A 12828-nucleotide genomic window follows, 5' to 3' on the forward strand; every position below is an offset into this window, starting at 1 on the left:
TTTCTAAATCGTTTTGCAGTTTGTTTTGATCTTCTGATGAGTTTATTAGTCGATAAATGACAGAGTCATCTGCAAACAACCGAAGACAGCTGCTCATATTGTCTCCCAAATCGTTTTTATAGATAAGGAACAGCAAACGGCCTATAACACTACCTTGGGGAACGCCAGAAATCACTTCCGTTTTACTCGATGACTTTCCGTCAGTTACTACGTACTGTGACCTCTCTGACAGGAAATCACAATTCCAGTCACATAACCGAGACGATATTCCATAAGCATGCTATTTCACTAGGAGCCTCTTGCGTGGTACCGTTTCAAAAGCTTTCCGGAACTCCAGATACCGAATTGATCTGAAATCCCTTGTCAATAGCACTCATCACTTCATGTGGATAAAGAGTTAGTAGTGTTTCACAGGAACGATGTTTTCTAAACCCATGTTGAGTGTGTGTCAATAGACCGTTTTCTTCGAGGTAATTCATTATGTTCGAACACAATACAGGGCGTTCCATTCATCGTGACCAGGCCAAATATTTCACGAAATAAGCGTCAAACGAAAAAACTACAAAGAACGAAACTTGTCTAGCTTGAAGGGGAAACCAGATCGTGCTATGGTTGGCCCGCTAGATGCCGCTGCCATAGGTCAATCTGATATCAACTGCGTTTTTTTAAGTAGGAACCCCCATTTTTATTACATGTTCGTGTAGTACGTAAAGAAACTGGAATGTTTTAGTTGGATCACTTTTTTCGGTTTGTGATAGATGTCACTGTAATAGTCACAAACATATGGCTCACAATTTTAGACGAACAGTTGGTAACAGGTAGGTTTTTTTAAAATTAAAATACAGAACGTAGGTACGTTTGAACATTTTATTTCTGCTGTTCCAATGAGATACATGTACCTTTGTGAACTTATCATTCGGTAGTTAGGTTCTTAAATATTTGCGTAGTACTAGACACAGTCCATGCGTCTTCGTGAGGGTCTACATTAGAGTTGTGCAGCACGTGCCGATAGTCCGTTTATCTGTATAGTTTAGTTTTCTACGGTCTTTGATATGGACTGGGACTGCGATTGTTGTGTGCGGATTCTAGCCGAGATGGTGACACTTCGCTCTCAGCTTCAGCCTGTGGTGGCTTCGGTTTCACAGCTTGAGGCTGCAGTGGATGGCAACCACTGTTGTGGGCCGGCCGTGGGTATCAAACGGACGTCCAGAGCGTCAGAGTCCTCCGATCGGTCCTCACCGGTGGCCAACCCAGTTACTGCTCGCAATGAAGCTGACCCCTCACCTGTGGTCGAGTGGGAGGTCGCCCCGGGGCGAAGTAAGCGGCGAAAGACTTCCCAGACGGCCGCACGTAAGGCCTCCCCGGTTTGTCTGACAAACAGGTTCCAGGTGCTGTCTGTGGCTGACACTGTCGCTGAGCTGGATGCTGTCGCCTGTCCTGTTTCAGAGGAAACCACTCAGCCTGCAAGATCTGGGCAATCGCACAGGGTGGGACTATTGGTAGTTGGGAGCTCCAACGTTAGGCACGTTATGGGGCCCCTTGGCTGACAAGGAGGGTACGAAAACCAATGTGCACCCCGTGTGCATACCGGGTGGAGTCATTCCAGATGTGAAAAGGGTCCTCCCGGATGCCATGAAGAGCACAGGGTGCAGCCAACTGCAGGTGGTTGCTCACGTCGGTACCAATGATGTGTGTCGCTTTGGGTCAGAAGAGATTCTCTCTGGTTTCGAGCAACTAACAGAAGTGGTGAAGGCTGCCAGTCTTGCTTGCAAGATGAAAGCAGAGCTGACCATTTGCAGCATATTCGATAGGACCGACTGCGGACCTCTGGTACAGAGGCGAGTGGAGGGTCTGAATCAGAGGCTCAGACGGTTCAGCGACCGTGTAGGCTACAGATTCCTCGACTTGTGCCAGAAGGTGGTTGGGTTTCGGGTTCCGCTGAATAGGTCAGGTGTTCACTATAAGCAGGAGGCGGCTACACGGATAGCAGGGGCCGTGTGGCGTGGACTGGGCGGTTTTTTAGGTTAGAGGGTCTCGGGAAAACACAAAATGGACTTCAGTCACAAAGGGTGCAGGCTGAACACAGGAAGAACATAGGTACAGGAACCATTGGTATAACAGTTGTAAATTGTCGTAGCTGTGTTGGGAAAGTACCAGAGCTCCAAGCGCTAATAGAAAGCACTGATGCTCAAATCATTGTACGAACTGAAAGCTGGCTAAAGCCGGATATAAGCTCAGCCGACATTTTTGCGAAGAACCTAACGGTGTTCCGAAAAGATAGGCTAAACACGGTTGGCGGTGGCATGTATGTTGCTGTTAGAAATAGTTTAACTTGTCGCGAAATTGAAGTATATACTTCCTGTGAGTTAGTATGGTAGAATAAAATAATAATTAGATCCTTTTACCGACCTCCCAGTTCAGATGATGCAGTTGCCGAAAGGTTCAAAGAAAACTTGAGTTTGATTTCAAACACGTCCCCGTCTCATACAATAATAGTTGGTGGTGACTTTAATTTACCCTCGATATGTTGGCGAAAATACATGTTTAATTCCGGAGGTAGGCATAAAATATCATCCGAAATTGTGCTAAACGCACTCTCTGAAAATTATTTCCAGCAGTTAGTTCATGAGCCCACGCGAATAGTAAACGGTTGTGAAAGCACACTTGACTTCTTAGCAACAAATAATCCTGAGTTAATAACCGTCATCAAAAACGATATAGGGATTAGTGGACAAAGGGTTTGGGTAGCGAGACTGAATATTGTAGTCTCCAAATCCTCGAAAAATAAGCTAAAAATATACCTATTCAAAAAAGCAGATAAAAATTCACTTGGCGCCTTCCTGAGAGACCATCTCCACTCATTCCAAATTAATAATATAAGTGTAGACCAGATGTGACTTAAATTCAAGGAAATAGTATCGGCAGCAATTGAGAGATTTATACGAAATAAATTAACAAACAACGGAGCTGGTCCTCCTTGGTACACAAAACGGGTTAGAACACTGTTGCAAAAACAACGAAACTAACATGCTAAATTTAAACAGACGCAAAATCCCGAAGATTGGCGAGCTTTTACAGAAGCTTGAAATTTAGCGTGGACTTCAATGCGAGATGCTTACAACAGTTTCCACAACGAAACTTTGTCTCGAAACCTGGCAGATAATCCAAAGAGATTCTGATCGTATGTGAAGTATGTTAGCGGCAAGAAACAATCAATGCCTTCTTTGCGCGATAGCAACGGAAATACTATCGAAGACAGTGCTGCCAAAGCAGATTTACTAAACACAGCCTTCCTAAATGCCTTCACAAAAGAAGACGAAGTAAATATTCCAGAATTCGAATCGAGAACAGCTGTCAACATGAGTAACGTAGAAGTAAATATCCTCGGAGTAGTGAATCAACTCAAACCACTTAATAAAAGCAAGACTTCTGGTCCAGACTGTATACCAATTAGGTTTCTTTCGGAGTATGCTGATGCATTAGCTCCATACTTAACAATCATATACAACCGCTCGCTCGAAGAAAGATCCGTACCCAAAGACTGGGAAGTTGCACATGTCACATCAATATTCAAGAGAGGTAGTAGGAGTAATCCACTAAATTACAGGCCCATATCGTTAACGTCGATATGCAGCAAGATTTTAGAAGACATATTGTGTTAGAACATTATGAATTACCTCGAAGGAAACGGTCTATTGACACACAGTCAACATGGGTTTAGAAAACATCGTTCCTGTGAAACGCAACTAGCTCTTTTTCACATGAAGTGATGAGTGCTATTGATAAGGGATTTCAGATCGATTCCGTATTCCTGGATTTCCGGAAGGCTTTTGACACTATACCACACAAGCGGCTCGTAGTAAAATTGCGTGCTTATGGAATATCGTCTCGGTTATGTGACTCGATTTGTGATTTCCTGTCAGAGAGGTCACAGTACGTAGTAATTGACGTAAAGTCATCGAGTAATACAGAAGTGATTTCTGGCGTTCCCCAAGGTAGTGTTGTAGGCCGTTTGCTGTTCCTTATCTATACAAACGATTTGGGAGACAATCTGAGCAGCCGTCTTCGGATGTTTGCAGATGACGCTGTCGTTTATCGACTAATAAACTCATCAGAAGATCAAAACAAACTGCAAAAAGATTTAGAAAAAATATCTGAATGGTGCGAAAATTGTCAGTTGACCCTAAATAACGACAAGTGTGAGGTCATCCACACGAGTGCTAAAAGGAACTCGTGAAACTTCGGTTACACAATAAATCAGTCTAATGAAAAAGCCGTAAATTCAACTAAATACCTAGGTATTACAATTACGAACAACTGAAATTGGAAAGAACACACAGAAAATGTTGTGGAGAAGGTTAACCAAAGGCTGCGTTTCATTGGCTGGACACTTAGAAAATGTAACAGACCTACTAAGGAGACTGCCTACACTACACTTGTCCGTGCTCTTTTAGAATACTGCTGCGTGGTGTGGGATCCTTACAGGTAGGACTGACGGAGTACATCGAAAAAGTTCAAAGAAAGGCAGCACGTTTTGTATTATCGCGAAATATGGGAGAGAGTGTCACAGAAATGATACAGGATTTGGGCTGGAACTCATTAAAAGAAAGGCGCTTTTCGTTGCGATGGAATCTCTCACCAAAATTGCAATCACCAACTTACTCCTCCTCATGCGAAAATATTTAGTTGACACTGACCTACATAGGGCGGAACCATCACCACGATAAAATAAGGGAAATCAGAGCCTGTACTTTCCGCGCGCTATACGAGATTGGAACAATAGAGAATTGTGAAGGTGGTTCGATGAACCCTCTGCCAGGCACTTAAACGTGATTTGCAGAGTATCCATGTAGATGTAGATGTAGATGAGAACGCATGCTGTTACAGCGTGATTACCTGTAAATACCACATTTACGCAATAAATGCTCAAAATTACGTCCGTCAACCTCTCAACAGCGAGTAGTTCGCATTCCGTAATGTTCGCACATGCATTGACAATGCGCTGACGCATTTTGTCAGGCGTTGTCAGTGGATCACCATAGCAAATATCTTTCAACTTTCCCCACAGAAAGAAATCCAGGGACGTCAGAACCGGTGAACGTGCGGGCTTCGACGACCAATCCACCTGTCATGAAATATGCTATTCAGTACCGCTTCAACCGCACGCGAGCTGTGTGCCGGACATCCATCATCTTGGAAGTACATCGCCATTCTGTTATGCACTGAAACATTTTCTAGTAACATCAGTATAACATTACGTAGGAAATAAGCATACATTACAACATTTAGATTGCCATCGATAAATTTGGGTCCAATTATCCTTCCTCCAATAATGCCGCACCATACATTAACCCGCCAAGGTCACTGATGTTCTACTTATCGCAGCCATCGTGGATTTTCCGTTGCCCAATAGTGCACATTATGCCGGTTTACGTTACCGCTGTAGGTGAATGACGCTTCGTCGCTAAATAGAACGTGTGCAACAAATCTATCATCGTCCCGTAATTTCTAAATGGTTCAAATGGCTCTGAGCACTATGGGACTTAACATCTGAGGTCATCAGTCCCCTAGAACTTAGAACTACTTAAACCTAACTAACCTAAGGGCATCACAAACATCCATGCCCGAGGCAGGATTCGAACCTGCGACCGTAGTAGTCGCGCGGTTCCGGACTGAAGCGCCTAGAACCGCTTGGCCACCGCGGCCGGCCCCGTAATTTCTCTTGTGCCCAGTGGCAGAACTGTACACGACGTTCAAAGCCGTCGCCATGCAATTTCTGGTGCATAGAATTATGGTACTGGTGCAATCGATGTTGATGTAACCTTCTCAACACCGACGTTTTTGAGATTCCCGATTCTCGCCCAATTTGTCTGCTACTGACGTGTGGATTAGCCGCGACAGCAGCTAAAACACCTACTTGGGCATCATCATTTGTTGCAGGTCATGGCTGACGTTTCACATGTGGCTGAACACTTTCTGTTTCCTTTAACAGCGTAACTATCCGGCGAACGCCTAAGGGGAAATGGCTGCATGAATAGTGCGAAGAAACCGAAAAGAAATGATTGTCGGAAGGACTGACTCGGCATATAGAAAAGTCAACACCACCTTCTTTGAAATTAAAAGCAAGGACGGTAATGTTAAGAACATAGTGGGACTCGCACTGTTGAATGCAGAGGAGGGAGCGAATAGATGAAATGGTAGACTGAATGCCTCTATGAGGATGAGACATTCCAGATGACATGATAGAAGAACAACATAGGTCGATAGGGAAGAGACAGGGGTCCAGTATTAGAATTTAATAGAGCTTGGGAAGACTTAAGAACAAATAAAGCAGAAGGGAGAATTAACATTTCATCGGAATTTCTAAAATAATTGGAGGAAGTGGCAACAAAACTACTGTTGACTTTGGCGTGTAGAATGTATGAAACTCGCGATAACCATCGGACTTTCGGAAAAACGTCATCCACACAAATGCGGAGACTGCAAGAGCCGATAAGTAGGAGAATTATCGCACAATCAGCATAACAGCTAATGCATCCAAGTTGCTGACACGAATAATATACAGAAGAAGAATGGAAAACTGAAGTCCTATTGATCATTTTGGTTTTAGGAGAGGTAAAGGCACTAGAGAGACAATTCTGACGCTGCGGTTGATAATGGAAGCGAGACAACAGAAAAATCGAAACTCGTCCGTAGGATTTGTCGACCTGGAAAAGGTGGTCAAAAATGTAAAATCATGCAATATGTTCAAAATTCTGAGAAAAATAGGGGTAAGTTTTAGGGAGAGACGGGTAATACACAATATGTACAAGAGACAAGAGGGAATAACAACAGTTTACGACCAAAAACGTAGCACTCGGGTTAAAAAGGTGTAAGACACGGGTGTAGCCTTTCGTGCGTGCTGTTCAATCTATACATCGAAGAAGCAATGACGGGAATAAAAGAAGGGTTAAAGAGTGAGATTTAAAATTCAAGGTGAAATGATATTGATAAGATTCATGGATGATATTGCTACCACCAGTGAAAGTGAAGAATTACAGGATCTGTTGACTGGACTGAACAGTCTAATGAGCACATAATATGGATTGAGAGTAAACAGAAGAAAGACAGAAGTAATGGAAAGTAGAAGAAATGAGTATAGCGAGAAACTTAATATAAGAATTGATTATCACGAAGTAGATGAAGTTAAGAAATTCTGCTACCTAGGGAGCAAAATAACCCATGACGAAAGGGGCAAGGAGGATATAAATAGCAGCACTGGCAAAAGTGGCATTCCTGGTCTAGAGAAGTCTACTAGTATCAAACTTAGGTCTTAATTTGAAGAAGAAATTTCTGAGAACACAGCGTTGTGTGGTAGTGAGAAACGGACTGTGGAAAAATCGTACAGAAGAGAATCGAAGTGTTTGAAATGTGACGCTACAGAAGAATGTTTAATATTACATAGACTGATAAGATAAGGAATGAGGAGGTTCTCTGCCAAATCGGCGAAGAAAGAAAAGGGATAGGATGATAGGACATCTGTTAAGACATTAGGGAATAACTTCCATTGTATATAGCGTCCCCAGAAGACTTAAAAAACAGTATTTATAAAGAATAGACATTTAAAAATTGAATAATATACATTTTTCTCATGTATCCGTATTATAATAATTTCTCTGTGTAAGTTTCGAGGGAAAAGAAATAAAATGATCTAAAGAGACGACAAGATACGCTCTTTTGTTAACTTTGAAGTCGTCTTCACTTCTTCTCTTGTCTTGGTTGCGTGTAGACGGACATCTTGCGAGTGCTGGCAAACGTAACCATATTTGTACTAATTAAGCAGGTAATATATTGATTTAATATCATTGTTCACTTTTAATTTGTAAGAGGTGATCCCGATTTCATGTCCGTCTTCCTTGAATTAACCTGCATTCGAGTAATTTACAGTGCAACAATCGCAGCGGCCGATGCAGCCAACGACGCCATTACGTGGCGATATTAACTTATAAAAATTTGCGGAAGCGAAAAACTCGCCCGCCATTAACATAATATATATTTTTATCCACAGCCGCCCGACGTTGCAGAAATGCGTAGCTTTAAGATTCTTATTTTCAGTACCACAGCCGAGAGCCAGAGCCAGGACTCCGACTACAATACAATGGTTAACGGAGGTAAGAAAAAATACTCTCGCGCGTGTGTGGGCCGCAATTATAATTATAACTAAAGATTTTTTGCTTTAAAGTGAACTGACTAGCCGATGAAATTAATATGAAAAGTTTATTCCATTGTTCAACTTATATGCTGATGTTGTAAGATTCAGCGAGTCTAACATTCATTAACGTAACAAATAATTTAAGATTAATATTGTTAAAAAGGAAAACTTCAGGAAAGCATTTAATCGTAAATCAAAATTGAATGAACTGTCATTTTTATTAAGGCCCACCACGTAAGTCGGCAACAATCAAAATAATGAAAATAATATATTAAATTATGACGGCCGACGGACGCGAGATGCAGTAGAGGGTAAAAACTGTAGAGGAAGACAGAGTTTGAAACACATCCAGCAAGTAATTGAGGGCGTAGATTGGATATGCTACTTTGAGATGCAATGGCTGGCACAGGAGAGGATGTCGTGGCAGGCCGCTAGTACCAAGGCACTGTTATCGACTGTATAAATCACAGTTGCATGTGAAGCATTGTACATTAAATCCATCATTTACCTTATTGACGTTTATTGTATACACAGTAGATACCTTCATTTTAGACCACTCTAAAACTCTTATTAGTAAAAATATAGTGTTCTACGCAAGCGCATTGTTTTCGTGGTTCGTTTATGTGACGTCGCGTGTTCAACTGGTTTTTTGAGCTTAACTTTCTTCTTTTCATTTGCGGAAACTAGTGTACATGAACGTCAATCGAAATGACAGTCCCGGAGGAACGGTTTGGGAGGTCGCGGTCATTGGCGACTGTGTAGGGGCAGCGCTCTTGATTCGCAGCCGAGTGGGGCTGTCTGTCAAAGTCAGCGCGGCCGCCCGCCGCTGCAGCGGCTTAATTAGGTCGTTTTCTCTATTTCACAGTGCGCAGAGTACCACGCTGTCAGTTCCGCCCCTCGACTAAGATAAATCACCGCGAACGCGGGCGCAGCTATCTGGCAGCTGCAATCGTGAAGCTCACCCCGTGGGCTCCCAAACATTCCGGCACAATGACAGTACTTTTACTGTGCTGCACCCAGAAATGGGTACGTCCTCAAAGTCTGAAATGACGAAGATATATGTAATGCCCCTGAACATTACGTTTTTATTGTGATATGCATTTTCTAATTTTATTTCTGAGGTGTAATGTGCTACCCACTCAAATGTATGGAACTTTTCAATTAGTGTAGCCATTATTCACTACGCATAAGCATTACAGGTAATGGTCAAAATGCAGTTTTGTCCAAGCATGGTTTCAAGAATTGATTTCGCGATAGTTAATTAAACTAATAGAAACGTTGAAGAACAAAATCCAGATAGCTGCTGTAAAATGCTGTTGTTCATGGGTATACTGTTACCGTCCTTGAATGACAATTGAAATCGCCCGATGATGAAAAAATAGTATCTAGCCTGGATACAACTAGTTGGCACACGAGTAGCGGAACATGAACGCTATGTGCGATTAGTACAGCATAATAAATCGAGCACTGAGGAACAGCACTGTGACTGTGGACAGCCTATCTTCTTCCAGAAAGCCAGTGTGCTGTCTAAAGAGTCGTGGACGCGCCAACGCAAAATTCTAGAGGTGACAGAAATTATTAAACATCCTGACAACATAGACAAAGAGAACGGCTACAAACTTTCGCCGTCCTGGCTGCCAGCTATACCTGTCCAACGGGCCGCGAGCGGTCAGAGGGCAGAAGCTTCACCGGGCACTGATGCAACAGCCTAGACAGACATAGAGGGACTCTCAGTTTATTTCCACACGCACCATGAAAAAACATGCCCACTAATGACCAAGTGTTGATCTGCAGACTGTCGCGAATCACTGACTAGCTGGCTAACACAGGAATAGCTTCTTTCCTTAACTCTCCGTTTCGTCATGACTAGCCTATTATATTCTATGGCCAATAAAGATTGACGAATATGACATATTGACAGCGATCGTCTGCAATAAATAGAGGTACCTTCCGTCCACCAAAATCTGTATTTCCCTGAGGAAAACAGTTGTAATACGGCACAAACATTGGTTCAAAAATGGCTCTGATCACTATGGGACTTAACTTCTAAGGTCATCAGTCCCCTAGAACTACTTAAACCTAACTAACCCAAGGACATCACATACATCCATGCCCGAGTCAGGATTCGAACCTGCGACCGTAGCGATCACGCGGTTCCAGACTGTAGCGCCTTGAACCGCTCGGCCACCCCGACCGGCAAACATTGGTTTTACAGTTTATAATTAAAGTAGTTTATGCAATGACGAGATACAACACCCAGAAAAATTTTAATCATCAATTTGTTGCTTATTTTACCGTCATCTCATTCGTAGTTGCATAAGAACAGAACATTGCGGGAAGCATAGCAGCACATTGATTCCCATCTTAATGTTAACCATCTTTCCTATCTTTGAGGACAAAGTGCTACCTCATTTGACGACGGTCACTACTATAATTGAGATCATTATGTGTGGAAAGCTAACTCATGTGGACAAACGTGGTGGAGTCAGTCGTAATCTTGGTGGAACCACTCCAAGATTCTCCTAACGTTATTATGGGTAAGTGGAAACAAAACTGACGACAATCAGCATTAGCAGCGACGGCTGCTAAGATCAAATTCAAAATATTTCACTTTAAAAGCGTGCATGTCAATCTAGTAAACCACTAATCTTCAGTGAGAATTCACAGAGCAACACGATGGTACTCATCCCTATGTCATATGTGTGACTATGGCGTCAGTTAAACATCAGAATGAAGGGATATGTAGTTAGCACATCTCTCTGCCGGCTGTTAGTTACTCATAGAACAGAATCCAGAGCCGCTATTTCTTCATAATTTACGCCACAGTTTTTCTCCAGAAGCTGTGAGCGCACTGCTCTAATCCTCCCACTAATGCTGCATAAGCAGCTCTTTGACGCTTTCGCTTTTACTAAACAAACGTGTGACGAAATGCGCTGCTCTTCTTTGGATCTCGTTAAATTGTTGATAAAATCTTCTCGGGTTGACAGCCGAGTCAATGCGTCGTTCTCTGACGACGTCTCAGCAAGTTTCTTACTTGCCATCTTCAGGCGAAGTGTCGGGTTCTGACGCTGACGCTGAAAAAGACGAGCCTATCCACGGCTCGAGATGGTGCAGTTTGGACAAAATTTGTCATTCTTGCGTTTCCCGTGGGAGAGAGAGTATATCTAACCACTCTTGTTGATCTGTCCTTCCTGGTGGAGCCTGAAAAAGAGAAAGACACACTCTGATGGGGGATTAGTAAAACTTAATCACTCAGCAGGTCAGGCCAACGCGTGGTTGGCCTGTGATGAGGTTGTTGGCCCAGCTCACGGATGAGCCGGTTGTGGAAGTGTCCCGCTTTCTCGTAGAACTTCTTGGTGATGGCGTGAAACCTGTCTCAGAGAGGCAAGATCCCGGTGTCCTCGTGGAGTTGGAGCGTCTTCAGGGCGCGGTACTGTATCCGCTGCAGAGTCACAATGTGAGCATCTGCGGCTTTCCCCCAGACCACGGCCGCATCCTCTAACAGTGGGCGAACCAATGTTAGGTATAGCGTGATGCCGTGTTGCAGTTGCAGTGACGACTGCGGGTTTAGCAGAGGATACAGGGCGCGAAGGCGCCCTATTGCTTTCCCTTTCACATCACGAATGTGATGCTTCCAGGTGAGCCTGCGGTGCAGGGTGACCCCTAGGTATTTCCCCGTCCCACTCCATGGGATAAGTTCTCCTAGGATCTCGACTGGCGTAAGCCCTGGCGGCAAAAGTCTTCGGGTGAAGACAACTACCTGGCTCTTCGTGGCGTTGAATTTCAGCCGCCATTTTGTTGCCCATGAGCCCAAGGCGTCGCACCCACGTAGGAGGCGGTTTCTCAGCACTTGGGCGTTCATGCTGCGAGTGAACAGGGCCGTATCATCCGCGTACAGCGCCAGTTCAACTCCTGCCATTTTCGGGGCGTCGGCAGTGTATAGGGAGTACAGCGAGGGGCCTAGGACCGACCCCTGCGGCACCCCTGCACGTATCTGCCGGTCTGTGGACGTACCTTCGTGGGCCCTCAAGTGGAAGGTTCGTTCAGACAGGTACGACAGCAGTAGCGTCATGTGAGAAGTCGGTATCCCTTGTTCAAAAGGTTTTAACTCGAGACCGTCATGCCACACCGAGTTAAACTCTCGGGGGACGTCGTGGAACACTGTCCCAAGGTATTCCCTTCAGAAGAAGGTTTGTGACGCCATTGCTGCCTCCAGCCTTCTTGGGGTTCAGCGAGCGAAGCTGCACAGCAACTTACTCCTCCGTTATCGGCTCGATAACGTCGCCTTCCTCCCTTGCGGTGCGGAAGGTTGGTGGTTGCTCGTGGACCCGCCGTATGTGATCGGCGCCGATGACGTCGGCTACCGGTGTGAAGCTCGCTGCGAATGCGTCAGCCAGAACGCTGGCTTTCGCGTCCGGATCGCTGGCGAAGTCGTTCCCGACCTGTGTGGGTGGTATTCGCTGTCGCCGGTGTAGGAATGATTTAATCACCCTCCATGCAATACCATCCTCAGGGTTGAGGGTAGATACAAGGTCTTCCCATTCCTAGTTCCGGTGTTGCTCGACTTCTGCCTTAATTTCCCGTCTCATGTGGTTTAAGCAGCGCCTCGTGTCTGGTTAGCGAGTGAGCTGTCATTC

The sequence above is a fragment of the Schistocerca piceifrons genome, chromosome 1 (genome assembly GCF_021461385.2).
Source record: "Schistocerca piceifrons isolate TAMUIC-IGC-003096 chromosome 1, iqSchPice1.1, whole genome shotgun sequence".
NCBI classification, from domain to species: Eukaryota; Metazoa; Arthropoda; class Insecta; order Orthoptera; family Acrididae; genus Schistocerca; species Schistocerca piceifrons.